This window comes from Apium graveolens, chromosome 11 (genome assembly GCF_009905375.1).
Source record: "Apium graveolens cultivar Ventura chromosome 11, ASM990537v1, whole genome shotgun sequence".
Classification (NCBI taxonomy): domain Eukaryota; kingdom Viridiplantae; phylum Streptophyta; class Magnoliopsida; order Apiales; family Apiaceae; genus Apium; species Apium graveolens.
This window is the reverse complement of record NC_133657.1, coordinates 48,046,218-48,062,268: the sequence shown is the minus strand read 5'-3', so window position 1 is coordinate 48,062,268 and position 16,051 is coordinate 48,046,218. Positions and strand designations below refer to the sequence as shown.

The following is a 16,051-nucleotide window of genomic DNA, read 5'->3' as shown; positions in this document are numbered from 1 at the left end:
ATTTTATAACAGATTATAAATATCGATAACGGTTGTCTGACTGTTACAAGTGTTTTATTTTAAAAAAACTTGTATAAGGTAGATTAATACAACGTGTTTTGTCGAAAAACACTTGTTTGAATTGAACAATTAACAATATAAATTTGAAGTACTTGTGATTATTTTTTTTGTTAATTATAAAGTAGATAATTAAACTATTTTGAAATATAAAATTTAAATATTTAATCTGGATGAAAGTGAATTTAATTAGAATTTGTAGTTTTAAAAAAAATTAAAATTAATTGTTTGGAATTGTTGTTTAAATTGTTTACTATTTTTATTGTAATAAATCAGACAACGGTTTATATGAACATTTTGTTATGCAACATGTTTTTAAATTTGGTAAGAAAGACAACTGTTTTAAGAATTTGAACATTGTCTGATATAGGTGGTATACAATATAGGTAAAACACTTGTCTATGAGGTATCATTTAGACAACACCTAATTTGTACATTGTGCGATTCAAGCTTAAATAACCAATAGAAAAAATACTTGTCTCATTTCCACAACTGTTAAACTAGACGTTATCTCAATCATTTTCAGACAATACATTCTAAAACTCGTTGTGCAAACTTACTCATTTGCACAACATCACTTTAGAAAGGATTGTCTGTCTCCATCAACTAGACAATGGATTTTAAAGCGTTGTATTAATGCTAAAACCTTCCCATTCGCACAACACCTTGATTTCGAAAACACTTGTCTGATTTGTTTTACTAGACAACATTTTTTAATTGCTTGTAGTAATCAACGTCAGACAACACCAGTTTTTTGGTTGCAGAAAAACCGTTGTATGAAAAATTCGGGCAACACTTTTTTGGTCGAGTGTTGTCTGATCGGTGTTGTCTGATTGCGTTTTTCTTGTAGTGTTTACTTCTTACTTGTATCTATCATCTCGGTTTAACACAGTACTTTAAATTCTGAAATTTTAATTCTTGTTCGCTCAGTTGGTTAAAAAGAAATAACTATCCTTTTGATCACATATTCTAATTTACCCAAGGAGAATTTATCATTAAGTTGGGGCGATTTCACCTCATTTGCATGCTATTAAAAAAACTCATTAATAAAAGGGTTTGTCTAGTGTGTCTAAGTACTAAAGTTTATAAAATTTGGAGTAGGTTTTAATTCATGTATTTGTTATAAATACAGGGGTCCATCATCATTAAAAAGTATACTATTTATTACAAAAATGTTATTACTGAGATTGAATGCAACATTATATACTATTTATTACAATTTATATGTGGTTTTTTTTAATTTGACAATTTTTTATATTAATCTTAATTTATATTAAGGAAATATTATATGATTTGTTTATTCTGTGTAGGGAAGAAAAGGTGGTACGGTTCTTCTAATCAATACAAAAATAAATATGGGTAAAATTATTATTAATATTATTTCTAAATTTTGTTAAACAGTAAAAAAACATTAAGTAACACATTCTTTTCTTCTTTTTTCTACTATAAGCTCACCGACTTTTTTCTGCTAGAAGCTCACCCACACATAAAAGATAGCATTGTCCACGTAAAAATAGGTTACTAGATAAAAGATAGAAGATAGAACTAATTTATTTTTTCAAAGATATAATTTTACATTAACTGACGTCGAGTGTCATTACACACATACAATATAACATGTAACTAAATTGATTTATTAAAATATATGTTATGTAAATTTATATTAACTTACAAATTATATAACTATCTGATCAATATATATATTTAAAAATTTATTAAAAAATTACGGAGAGGTAGTCCTGTTCAATTATAAGGAATGCATAAAACATAAGACATCTATCTATACTATCTATTTATATTATACTATATTATATATAGACAAAACATTGAAAGTTTGGTAGTTGGTCGGTCGGTACATGTTGAAATTACCTAATTATCCTTATTTAATTATTCATGTTATTTTTACTTAATTTCTCCTAATTTATTATATTTTGAACCTATTTATTGTAAAGCTATATAAACCCTAATTAGTATATAAATCAAATATCCTTTTCAACTAAAATATATTAATTTTTTTTAATCTTTTTTTTACCTAATACACGTCATTTTTGTACATAATCTATCAACATGTCGAAATAACACATGAACTCGTGATAGAGATATTCAACAGAGAGCTACGCTACCTTTTAAATAATAATACGAAAAATTAACTACTCAACATATAAACTCGATTTCTTATTCTACAAAACCAATGACACAAACTAAAAGTAAAAAAGATAAATTACGAGGTACCATAGAACAACAAGTCTAGAACTATTTAACATAAAAAGTTTGCATCTTTAATGAATTAAGCTCTATATTATATTATAATAGACGAAACATTAAAAATTTTGTAGTTGGTCGGTCGGTACTTGCTGAAATTACCTAATTACCCTTAATTAATTATTCATGTTATTTTTACCTAATTTTCCCTAATTTATTATATTTTGAACCTATTTATTGTAAAGCTATTTAAACCCTAATTAGTATATAAATCAAATATCTTTTTCAACAAAAATATATTAATTTTTTTTTATCTTTTTTACCTAAAACACGTCATATTTCTACATGATCTATCATGTCAACATGTCGAAATAACACACAAACCCGTGATAGAGATATTTAACAGAGAGCTACACTACCCTTCAAATAATAATACGAAAAATTATTAACTACTCAACATATAAACTCGATTTCTTATTCTACAAAACCAATCACACAAAACTAAAAGTAAAAGAGGTAAATTAAGAGGTACTATAGAACAACAAGTCTAGAACTATTTAACATAAAAAGTTTGCATCTTTAATGAAGCTCTGTACTATATTATAATAAACGAAACATTAAAAGTTTGGTAGTTGGTCGGTCGGTACTTGCTGAAATTACCTAATTACCCTTACTTAATTATTCAAGTTATTTTTACTTAATTTGCCCAAATTTATTATATTTTGAACCTATTTATTGTAAAACTATTTAAACCCTAATTAGTATATAAATCAAATATCTTTTTCAACTAAAATATATTAATTTTTTTTATCTTTTTTACCTAAAACACACCATTTTTCTACATGATCTATCATGTCAGCATGTCAAAATAACACACAAACTCGTGATAGAGATATTCAACAGATTGATCTACACTACCCTTCAAATAATAATACGAAAAATTATTAACTACTCAACATATAAACTCGATTTCTTATTCTACAAAACCAATCACACAAAATTAAAAGTAAAAAACGTAAATCACGAGGTACCCTAAAACAACAAGTCTAGAACTATTTAACAAAAAAAGTTTGCATCTTTATTGAATTAAGCTCTATACTACATTGTAATAGATGAAACATTAAAAGTTTGGTAGTTGGTCGGTCGGTACCTGCTGAGATTACCTAATTACCCTTACTTAATTATTCATGTTATTTTTACTAAATTTCCCCTAATTTATTATATTTTAAACCTATTTATTGTAAAACTATTTAAACCCAAATTAGTATATAAATCAAATATCTTTTTCAACTAAAATATATTAATTTTTTTATCTTTTTTACCTAAAACAAGCCATTTTTCTACATGATCTATCATGTCAACATGTCGAAATAACAAACAAACTCGTGATACAGATATTCAACAGATCGAGCTACACTACCCTTCAAATAATAATACAAAAAATTATTAACTACTCAACATATAAACTCGATTTCTTATTCTACAAAACCAATTACACAAAACTAAAAGTAAAAAAAGGTAAATCACGAGGTACCCTAGAACAACAAGTCTAGAACTATTTAACAAAGAAAGTTTGCATCTTTAATGAATTAAGCTCTATACTATATTATAATAGACGAAATATTAAAAGTTTGGTAATTGGTCGATCGGTCGGTCGGTACTTGCTGAAATTACCTTATTACCCTTACTTAATTATTCAAGTTATTTTTACTTAATTTCCCCTAATTTATTATATTTTGAACCTATTTATTTTAAAACTATTTAAACCCTAATTAATATATAAATCAAATATCTTTTTCAACTAAAATTTATTAATTTTTTTTAAATCTTTTTTTTCCTAAAACACGTCATTTTTCTACATGATCTATCATGTCAACATGTCGAAATAACACACAGAGTCATGATAGTGATATTCAACAGAGAACTACACTACCCTTCAAATAATAATACAAAAAATTATTAACTACTAAACATATAAACTCGATTTCTTATTCTACGAAACAAATCACACAAAACTAAAAGTAAAAAAGGTAAATTACTAGGTACCCTATCCGGAACAACAAGTCTAGAAATATTTAACATAAGAAGTTTGCATCTTTAATGAATTAAACTCAAATTTGTTCAATATCAAAACCGCTAAAATTAATTCACAGGTCGGTACAACAAACTTAGCAGATTATAATAAAAAATACATTCAGCTAAAATATATCCGGCTATACTTATTTAAACATACTTATTCTTTTAAAAAATATAACTAATAAAATAACAATTATTTAAAACAACCGTGTATCGCACGAGTTTTAAGCTAGTATTCTATAATAGATAGAAAAACAAATCGTCGTTAATCAGCTTTTCAATGTTATCATTGAGTTATATGACACAACACCTATAGTACCGACTAATGCATAAATGGGGGAGTATTTATTTTAGAAATTTTGTTATACTTGTCACACTTCACTCGGATAGATTTTTTATTTTAGGAATTTTGTTGTAATTTTCACTGGAAAATATAATATGGTAATATTTTGAATAGTGTATACAGTGCATAAGTTTAATTAGTTGGAATAATAATGTAATATCTGAAAAAAATATGTGAATATTTTGTGATAATTAAATAAAAGTTATGTGTCTACACGAGTTTAAAATTATTATTGCCATATTATGACATGTTGTAGTTGTTATCTCTGATTCCGTAACGATCAAATTTTTTTTTGATTAATTGTTATGTGTATATTTATATGAATCTATAATCTGAACGCGTGTTTATTTGCGTCTTTATTGAGGTACCGGTTTCATTTCGTTTTATGTGCGTTTGAATGTATTTTATATGTTTTCAGGGTTTTATGTTAATTTAGGAATTGTTTCGGTTTATCAAAAATCAACGGTCCGGGACCCCACCGGGACGTCAAATCCCACAAAATTCATATTTTTATTTTTATAAAATCATACATATTTCAAATACCCATTATTTTTACATTTTTGAATTATTCATAATTTTTGAGAAATTTTGACATAAAATTTAATTTATTTGATTTAAAAACTATTCCCCATAATTATTATTTTTGAGCCCAATTATTTTAATTAAGGGATAGTAACACCCTTAATTGATTTAGGGGTATTAATTTTCAGAAAATATAAATAGCTGCAAAATTCATTTTTATTCATTTTTATCAAAAAATAAGAAAATAGAAAATCAAAATTTTTGGGGTATAATTCGTTCGTTAACAAAAAATCAATGATTTCTGAAGTTACAGGGATCCGTTCTTGAAGCTCTTGTAACCAAATTAAAGCTTGTTTCAAGGCCTTCAATCTGATACCACTTTCATCAATCGAGGTTAAGTATTTTGAAAAATTGAATCATGATATTCTTGATTTAAAAATTGGTTTATAATTTCTAATGATTGTTGATTGTTTTTGAAGTTACCAAATTGCTTTAGAATGATTCACTGAATCGAATAGTATATTAGTTTGAATTCTTTATGTTCAGATTTAGTCGATGCGAGTTTTTGTTTATTTTATTTTAATTTTCTGGACTGATCTTGATTCGATTGAAGAGATTGTAGACGAAATCAGCTTTAATTTGAGCTATAAAATGATGTATTTGGTGGAGGAATTAGCCGGTTGAATGTTCGCCGGTAAAGCTTGGTGTTTAGCCGACTTTAATGGTGTTTTTGACCGAAATTGACGATGTAATCGTCGATTATCACGGTTCTTGCTTTGGTTATATTCGTTCATAATTGTGGAGTGTTTTCAGATTAAAATTCCGGTGAAACCAATTGGTTATATCCGGGAATGGACTCGCCAGAGATCGGCGAAGAGCCGCAGAATCTGGAATTTTTCCAGAAATCGGTGGGTCTTCAAACCCGACCCGGTCGAGTTCATACCGACCCGTTTCTGTTTTAAAAAAACCCGCTTTTAATCCTAAAAATCCCAATTCCTGTTTCTAAATCTTGTTTTTGCCTTTTTCTTTTTAAAATTTATTCAAAAATTATTTTTATTTTTCAAAAATCATTTTTTTAAAATTCCAAAATTTATTTAGTTACTATTTTTAAATTCTAAAAATTATTTAGTTAATTACTTTAAATTCCAAAATTATTTTCTTTTATTATTTTCAAAAATCAAACTTCGATTTAATTATTTATATTTTATTTTAAGTAATTATTTATGAATTTAACTAATTGATTAGTTCATTTAATTAATTAATTTTTTTTATAAATAGTTAAATAAAGTTTAATTATTTATAATTAATTCAAATAAATCCTAAAAATTATTTTGAGCTTTTAAAAATTATAGTTAGGTATGTAAAAATCAATTAATATTATTAATTATTTTATTCTTATTTTATTCATAATAAATAGACCGTCCGTCCGTTTAATACAAAACGAACGCGTCTAGACTTAGAAAAATATTCCGCTTCCAATAAAAATACATTCGAGACCTAAATTCTTTTGTATCAAAAGGTCGTGTGTTTTTCGAGTCATTCTTAGTCGGTTACTGATCGATAAATACCATTTTTAACCCGATTTCAATTCCAAACGTTCCAAGACCTATCTTTTAACGATTTGACTTATGTGTTACATGAATTATGTATTCACATGTTATATGAATAACATGATTATGTGCTATGTGATATGCATGCTATCTGTGTACAGTTTTAAACTGTCATGATTAGTTATAAACGATCGGGTAGACTTCGAGACATCTAGTTACGTCGATTGAGTTTGGTTCTGTTAATTGAGATAGTCCTTTGTTTATAGAATCGAGTCGCAAGGAGCGCAGTCAAGTGTTAGACGGAGCCGGTAGCCAGCAGTTGTAAGCTGAGGTTGTAGTGAAGAGTTATTGAGCATACCAGGCAAGTTTTCTGTACTATTCTAATTTCAGAATAGTTTATCATTTTACTTATCAGATTGTTTCATTATAATCATGTAAGTATATCTTTCCTATTCTAAGTTCAGAATAGTTAAACATTTTAAATTTCGCTACAATTACTCTATACAGTGGAACTTTGAGATGAGATTAGTGAATTACTAATTGTACTAGTTATTTCGTCATAAGTTGTTGAGGTTACTCCGGACCATGTGAAATGGGGAGTTATATTGTTCTTATGGATTGGATGGTTGCGTAAGAGACCGTGGCGGTGGTCCAGTGTGAGCTATATATTAAACTTGGATATAATACCTTTCTAGGCCAATATGTTCCTTGGGTGCCTTTGTTTAGTTGGATATGCTTCGGCATATCGGTGTTGCTCCGTGGCTGATCACCGGCGGTAACACACCGTCGTTCTAGGATTCCAATCCAAAATATAAATATATATATATATATATATATATATATATATATATATAAAAGTGTTGTTTATCATCAAAGCTCATATTAGCTTTTGATATTTTCACAGGTATTATTGTTTGGATTTATTCTTCAGATATATTGTTGTTGTTTTAACTATAAGTTATATATTGCTTGCTGATCATTTCTTTCGCTCATACTTGTTTCATATTCTGATCTTTCAGCTTGGCCAGAGCAGGCCTGAGTTCCTAGTTTAATCAAGAGTTGTGTGCTTGTATATAATTGTTGTGTCTTCCAAGTACTCTGTTTTGGGATGCCTGATTAGTCTAAAGGTTTGTAATTAAATTTGAATAGTTTGTAAAACTAAATAGACTTATGGGTTGTAAAACTAAATATACTAAATAAACTAAAACTAAACGCAGCGGAAAAATCAAAAATAAATATGAAAAATGAAACCCCAAACGCAGGATCCATGCGAAACAAGACATTTAATTCGGAGAATAGATGTTTACCTTAATAAAGCTTTTCTTATGAATGTTATGAATGTTCTGATCTTGATGAACGAACACAGCAACCCTCCTTTCGAAGATCTGCTCTCCTAGGTATCCACACGAACGTCCGATCGTCCAGCGATCACCGGAGCCGGTACTAGACGATTTGGTTGCCTTTTTCCTCTCTCTCTCTCTCTCTAGCCTCTCTAAGATGTAGAGCTTCTAGGGTTTTCTCAAAAACGTGATATTTCTACCAAAACCTAAAAAATATATTTTTTAATGTATATATAGGGAGAGAGGGGATTCAGGCCTAACCCTAATCATAATGGGCTTCTAAAATGACCCATTCTGATTTTGGGTTTATATTATTATTAAATTCGAATTATAATATATATACAATTAATCAAGTCCCACTTAATTAATTTTATAATTAAATTAGAATTAATAACAATAAAATATTTAAATTCATAATTTAAATATCAGTCCGTTTTAAACGTTCTTTGTGTGTGACCCTTTAGGTTATTATAAACAATGAGTAGCATCTAGTAATACATCATTGCTCCCCAAGTAATAATAATAATTGGTGATTTAATTAAATCTTTCGTGAATAATGTACAATGCAATATAATCCCTTTAGCCTTATATTATAGATCAAACTCGAGGCATGCATTGTATCATCCTATGTTAACGTTTAATCCTTATTTCCTTGATCAATGAGTAAACTATTAAACAAATCAGTATTTGAGCACGGCCATACATTTTATAGTCTTACTCAATCAAGCGGCCAATAATATTACTCCTTTAAATAAAGGATGGCTAAATCCCATCTAAATCATTCATATTTCTCATACGATTCATAATATACCCAATATCTACTTTTATTACTACCGGTCAAGAATAACTTTCAATAATATCAAAGTATATTAATTCTAGTATAGAAATATAATGATTTCAGGTCGAAGGACCAATACATCATTATCACTATGAGATTAACTTATAACACTTTAAACATGTAGTATCTCACAACGGATCAATCCAGCACTATGTATTTAATACATGTGCCTGTGTTTTGACTTTAGTATCACCATACCTATGATCAATGAGATATGATCATCAGTCAACAAACACACTAGTCTCAACATATTTATTATCATCCCATAACAATAATACTTGACTACGGACCTTTAGGAATATCAATAATATTCTCATAATCTCATTTCTAAGTCACATACTTAGAGATATAGATTTACATATCATATTCTAAGGACATTTATTAATCTAACATTTTATCACAGAAAATAAAGATATAATAAATTACTAAAGAATAATCCATAGAATCATAATTAATAATCCAAATTTTTCATAATATAAACATAATAGTGTTGTCTTTAGGGAACAAATAATAAAAATATCCCACTTGCACCAGAGCCAATCACCCATGTATCTAATACCCATGGAACTAGTATGATCTTCGTGCTTTTGCTGCGACAAATCCTTAGTCAGTGGGTCTGCAACATTATCATCAGTATGCACTTTACATATATGTATATCTCCTCTTTCGTTTATCTCTCGAAGAAGGTGATATCTCCTAAGTATATGCTTTTCCCAGGAATGGGAACTTTGTTCTTTAGCCTGCGCGATGGCTCCATTATTATCACAATAAAGATCAACTGGACCTGTGATCGATGGAACCAGACCAAGTCCCGTTATGAATTTTCGTATCCAAACAGCCTCCTTGGCTGCTTCAGTGGCAGCAATATACTCAGCTTCCATTGTAGAATCAGCTACTGTCTCTTGTTTTGAATTCTTCCAGCTTACAGCACCTTTATTAAGGCAAAATACAGAACCTGACTGAGATACTGAATCTTCTATATTTGTCTGGAAGCTGGGATCAGTGTAACCCTTTACAACCAGCTTCTCATCTCCTCCATACACCAAGAGTGAATCTTTAGTCCTCTTCAAGTACTTAAGAATATTCTTGAAAACTGTCCAGTGACCCTCACCTGGATTAAACTGGTATCTGCTCGTCATTCTCAAGGCATATGAAACATCAGAACGAGTACATATCATCGCATACATTATAGATCCAATTGCTGAGGCATTTGGAACTTTGCTCATGCGGCCCTTATCATCTAATGATTTAGGGCAGTTATCTTTTGAGATCAGTATCCCATGAGACATTGGGATATATCCTCTTTTTTACTCTTGCATCCCAAAATAATGCAATACTTTATCAATGTATGTACTCTGACTTAGTCCGATTAATTTCCTTGATCTATCTCTATAGATCTTGATCCCTAATATATAGGTAGCATCCCCTAAGTCCTTCATCGAGAAACTATTTCCCAACCAAGTCTTAACAGACTGTAGAGAAGGTATGTCATTTTCTATTAGTAATATATCATCTTTATATAGTACTGGGAATGCCACTTGGCTCCCACTAATCTTCTTGTAAACACATTGTTCATCTTCATTTTGAATAAAGCCAAACTCTTTGATTGTTTCATCAAAACGACGATTCCATCTCGTTGAGGCTTGCTTCAATCCATAAATAGATCGAAGCAACTTACAGACCATCTTAGCAAACTTGGGATGGACAAAACCCTCAGGTTGTATCATGTATACATCATCTTAAAGTCTCCCATTTAAGAAAGCGGTTTTGACATCCATTCTATAAATCTCATAGTCATAGTAAGCAACTATTGCTAGCAAATCTTGATGGACTTGACCATAGCAACTGGTGAAAAGGTCTCATCATAGTCTATACCATGAATATATTTGAAACCTTTTTCCACTAGTCGCGCTTTATACGTCTGTACTTTACCATCCATGTTAATTTTCTTCTTGAAAACCCACTTGCACCCTATAGGTTTTACCCCTTCAGGTGGATCAACTAAAGTCCATACTTTATTTTGATACATGGATTCCATTTCGGATGTCATGGCCTCTAGCCATCTCTCGGAGTCTGGACTGTTGATAGCTTCTTGATAGGTAAGAGGCTCATCATTGTCTATGAGCATTATATCATCATCTTGAGTCAAGAAAAATCTATAATATCTCTATGTCTCATGACGAGCCCTGCTAGATCTACGAATAACCTGTGTTTCTGGAGTAGGAACATCTTGATGTACTTCCTGCCCACTTTCCAACTCTGGTTCAATGTAATTTTATACAACTCGATCTTCATCGAGATCTATAGTCCTGCCACTAATTTTCTTGGAAAGTAACTCTCTTTCAAGAAATACAGCGGTTGGAGCAACAAACACTTTATTCTTGGTAGGATTATAGAAGCTATACCCTTTAGTTTCTTCAGGATATCCCACAAAATAACATTTATCCGACTTTGGTCCCAGCTTGTCAAACACCAAGCATTTCATAAATGCTTCATGTTGAGTGGCATTTATGACTCTTTATTATGCTCTAATAAGCTTTAAATTGGTGTATTTGTACTCAAGTTGTTATGCGTTTTAATGTGTTTTCTAGTGTTTTTGCATTTCAGGCACTATTCAGGTAATCAGGTGAATTAGCATTGTTTTGGTGCTAATTTGGTGTCCAGGTGGTTTTGGAGTAAAAGCTCGTGGAAAACCGGCTCGAAGCAGCAAGTTTTAAGAAGAAATTTAAGTTTTTTCCAGAAGGACGGGGGGTTCCAGAAATGCAGTGCGCCCGCGCTGTGATAGCGCGCGGCCGTGCCAAGGCCGAATTTCAGAATCCTGTTTCTATTGCAATTCTAAAAGAGAAGCTTCCAGATTGTTGAAAGTTGCTATATATATACATATTAGGTCATTTTTAATAATAATAAGAAGTCAGAGACGGACCAGAGCGCAAGGAGAAGACGACAAGAGACCTTTAGCACAATTCAACAAAGGCGGACGATCTAGTTTATTCTTGTGAATCTTTGTTTTGAGTTATAATTTGGATGTTTGTTTCTTGTTTTGCTTAACCTATACTCTTGTTTGTACTTGGTATTATTTATTCGTATAAAGACTATGTTTGTTATATCATATTTTCATCAGAATCCACGTTAATGATGAGTCCGATTATGGGCTAATCGTTATCTTGGGGTTCTAGCGGATTTATTTATGGATTTCTTTATTTAAATTGTTTGATGCCTCAGTATGTGGTGATTGTATGATATCCTAGTATTGGTTGTGCGTATTCATCTTATGAGCGTCGCCAACTTATAAGATATCATGTTAATTCTTAATGAAGCGAAAGTGAATTTAAGGATTTAGAACTTGCCATGCTAGCATAGGTTCATGTAATTGTTATGCATAATTCGTAGGTAATTTTAACCATCTTACTTGCCCTATGTAATCAAGATAGATAACTTGTGCTTAAACCGTTATGTTGTCAAATTCTATAGACATATAGGGTCTCAATATAATTGGTGTATATTCAGCTTCTATCTCTTTTGTGGATGTCTGGTAGAATGGTACTCGTGCAACGAAAATTGGCGTTTATCAGTTTCGTTTTATCAGATTAGTGTCATCACCATTACATGCTAAGGTTAAGAATAATAAGGCTATTGAATGAAGTATTTAATGAAGTTAGAATCCCATGTTTGTCATATATATATCAATTCAGTCAATCTTATTCTCGTAGTTATAATTGTTAGCATAATTCTTAGTTATAATCAATCTCAATTTGTTATCATCTTAGCATTGGATAATAACCATACATTGTTGTTAAGGTGCATAAATTAGATAGTTAACCAATACAGTCTCTGTGGGAACGAACTAGAAAAGATTCTATACTACTTGCGAACTCGTATACTTGCGTGTATTATTAGCGCGTGTTTAGCGACTAACAAGTTTTTGGCGCCGCTGCCGGGGACTGCAGTGTTAATTTATAGTTTATGTGCTTTCCATCAGTGGTCGTTAAAGTTCATTGAATCGGACATTGTTACTTATTTGTTCTTTGTCTGGTTTCAGGTACTCTAGCGAGGGTGCATGCATACGTGTTCGCGTACTCGTAAGAGAACATTGGATAAAACCGATGAAGAACTTGTGGTAGTTCGTAGGGAAGTTTTTGAAGAAGAAAAGAAGGTAGAAGAAGAAGAGAAAGTTGAAGAGCCAATTGTAGTAGCTATGGGTGATCAAACAGGAAATCTGATAGCTTTGATGGACTATTCTAAGCCTATGATTAATGACATTCGGTCTAGCATCATCAGACAACCCATCAGGGCTAACACTTTTGAGATCAAGTCAAGCACGATCCAGATGATACAGAACACAGTTCAAGTTGGGGGTTCTCCGACTGAAGACCCCAACAAGCACATCAGGGATTTCATCGAGATCCGCGACACTTTCAAATTCAATAATGTGACTGAAGATGCTATCAAGCTACGATTCTTCCCATTCTCTCTGAGGGACAAAACTAAGTGTTAGTTACACTCCCTACCAGCAGGGTCTATCACAACTTGGGAAGATCTTGCTCAAAAGTTTCTCACTAAATTCTTCCCCATGGCGAAGACTGCAGCAATCAGGAATGCTCTTACCCAGTTCGCGCAGCAAACTGGAGAATCTCTGTGTGAGGCTTGGGATCGATATAAGGAGATGCTAATGAAGTGCCCACACCATGGCATGCCTGATTGGATGATTATTAACTGTTTCTACAATGGATTGGGTCCTACTTCTAGGCCCATGCTTGATGTAGCATCAGGAGGAGCCTTGTGGGCTAAGAGCTACGCTGAAGCCTATGAACTTATTGAACTGATGGCTGCTAATGAGTACCAGAATCCTTCCCAGAGACTGAATCAGGGGAAAGTGGCAGGAATTTTGGAGTTGGACACAGCAACTGCTATCGCTGCCCAACTTAAGGCTTTGACAATGAAGGTGGACACTTTGGCTAATTATGGAGTTAATCAAATCACTAGTATCTGTGAGCTTTGTGCTGGTGCCCATGAGACTGATCAGTGTATAATTTATAGTGAATCAGCTCAGTTCGTGAGCAACTTCCAGCGATCCCAGTAACTTGTGCGAGCCACCTATCATCCTAACAACCGCAATTATCCTAGTTTCAGTTGGAGCAACGCTCAGAATGTGGTTCAACAACTGTATCAGCGGTATCCAGCTAAGCAGTACAACCCCCTTGGTTTTCAGCAAACGCAGTATGCACCAAGACAACAATTTCAGCTACAACCAACTAATGAAAAATCTGAATTAGAGGAGTTGAAACTTATGTACAAGAGTCAAGTTGTTTCTATTAAGGCCTTGGAAAATCAAATTGGGAAAATCGCCAATGCCTTGCTAAATCATCAACCTGGTACATTGCCTAGTGACACTGAAGTGCCAGGAAAGAAGGAAGCTAAGGAGCAGGTAAAGGCAATCACTTTGAGGTCTGGGAAGGTTGAGAATCCTGAACAAACTCAAGAGTTGAGTGAAAAAGCTTGGGCTGAGAAAGAAGCAAAGCAGCAGGATGAAGAAGTGGAACCAAGGAAGACTACTGTTGAGCACACTCCGCCTGAGGGTAATACAGGGGAGAAACAGATCTATCATCCACCGCCTTTTTCTAAACGGCTGCAGAAGAAAAAGCTGGACAAGCAATTTGAGAAGTTTCCGGAGTGTTCAAGAAACTTCATATCAACATACCTTTCGCTTAGGCTCTCGAGCAGATGCCTAGTTATGCAAATTTTATGAAAGGTATTCTATCTCGAAAGGTGAAGCTAGATGATTTAGAGACTACCGCTCTCACGGAGGAATGCAGTTTTGTGTTGCAGCAGAAGTTGCCTCCAAAACTTAAAGATCCAGGAAGCTTTACTATTCCATGTACTATTAGAAAAGTGTCTTTTGACAGATGCTTATGTGACTTGGGAGCTAGCATCAATCTGATGCCCTTGTCGATCTTCGAGCAGTTGGACTTACCTGATCCCAAACCAACTTATATGACTTTGTAGTGGAAACCGTTCTATTACATATCCGCGAGGTATTTTGGAGGATGTCTTGGTCAAGGTTGATAAACTCATCTTTCCAGCTGATTTTGTAATTCTTGATTTCGAGGAGGATAAGAAGATTCCCATAATCTTGGGAAGATCTTTCTTGGCAACAGGACGAACCTTGATCGATGTGCAGAAGGGTGAGCTTACAATGCGAATGCTAGATCAGGATGTTACTTTTAATGTGTTCAATGCTATGAAATTTCCTATTGATAATGAGGAGTGTTTAAAAGTGGAATTGGTCGATTCGGTGGTCACATCAGAACTTGATCAATTGCTAAGGTCTGATGCCTTAGAAAAAGCCTTATTGGGGAATTCAGACAGTGAAGATGACGAAGGTGAAGAGCAATTGCAGTATTTGAATGCTTCTCCCTGGAAAAGGAAGATTGATATGCCTTTTAAATCTCTTGGATTGGAGGAATTAAACAAAGATACTAAATGCCTCGAGCCTTCTATTGAGGAACCTACATCTCTTGAGCTTAACCCTTTACCTGAGCATTTGAGGTATGCATTTTTAGGTGATGCATCTACTTTGCCTGTTATTATTGCATCTAACCTTTCAGGTAGTGATGAGGAAAAGCTTTTGAGGATTCTGAGAGAGTTCAAGCCGACAATTGGATGGACTATAACAGACATCAAGGGGATCAACCCTTCTTACTGTATGCATAAAATTCTGATAGAGGAAGGTAACAAGCCCACAGTTAAGCAGCAAAGAAGACATAATCTTATCATGAAGGAGGTAGTGAAGAAGGAAATTCTGAAGTGGCTAGATGCAGGTATCATTTATCCTATCTCTGACAGTTCATGGGTAAGCCCGGTTCAATGTGTGTCAAAGAAAGGTGGAATTATTGTGGTAGCAAATGAGAAGAATGAGCTTATTCCTACACAAACAGTCATGGGGTGGAGAGTCTGCATGGACTATTGGAAGCTGAACAAAGCCACTAAGAAGGACCATTTTCCATTGCCTTTCATTGATCAGATGTTTGATAGTTTGGCTGGTCATGAGTATTACTGTCTTCTGGATGGCTATTCGGGTTATAATCAGATTTGTATCGCTCCAGAAGATCAGGAGAAGACTACC

At 32.5% G+C, this 16,051-nt stretch overlaps 1 non-coding gene across 1 annotated transcript; it reads right to left on the bottom strand.

Moving 5' to 3' along the window:
- Nucleotides 1–13,513: 13,513 nt before the first annotated feature.
- Nucleotides 13,514–13,620, bottom strand: LOC141699326 (small nucleolar RNA R71). Its single transcript, XR_012565797.1, has one exon. It is a non-coding gene; the product is annotated as a small nucleolar RNA R71 (small nucleolar RNA).
- Between the last annotated feature and the right edge of the window lie 2,431 nt (nucleotides 13,621–16,051).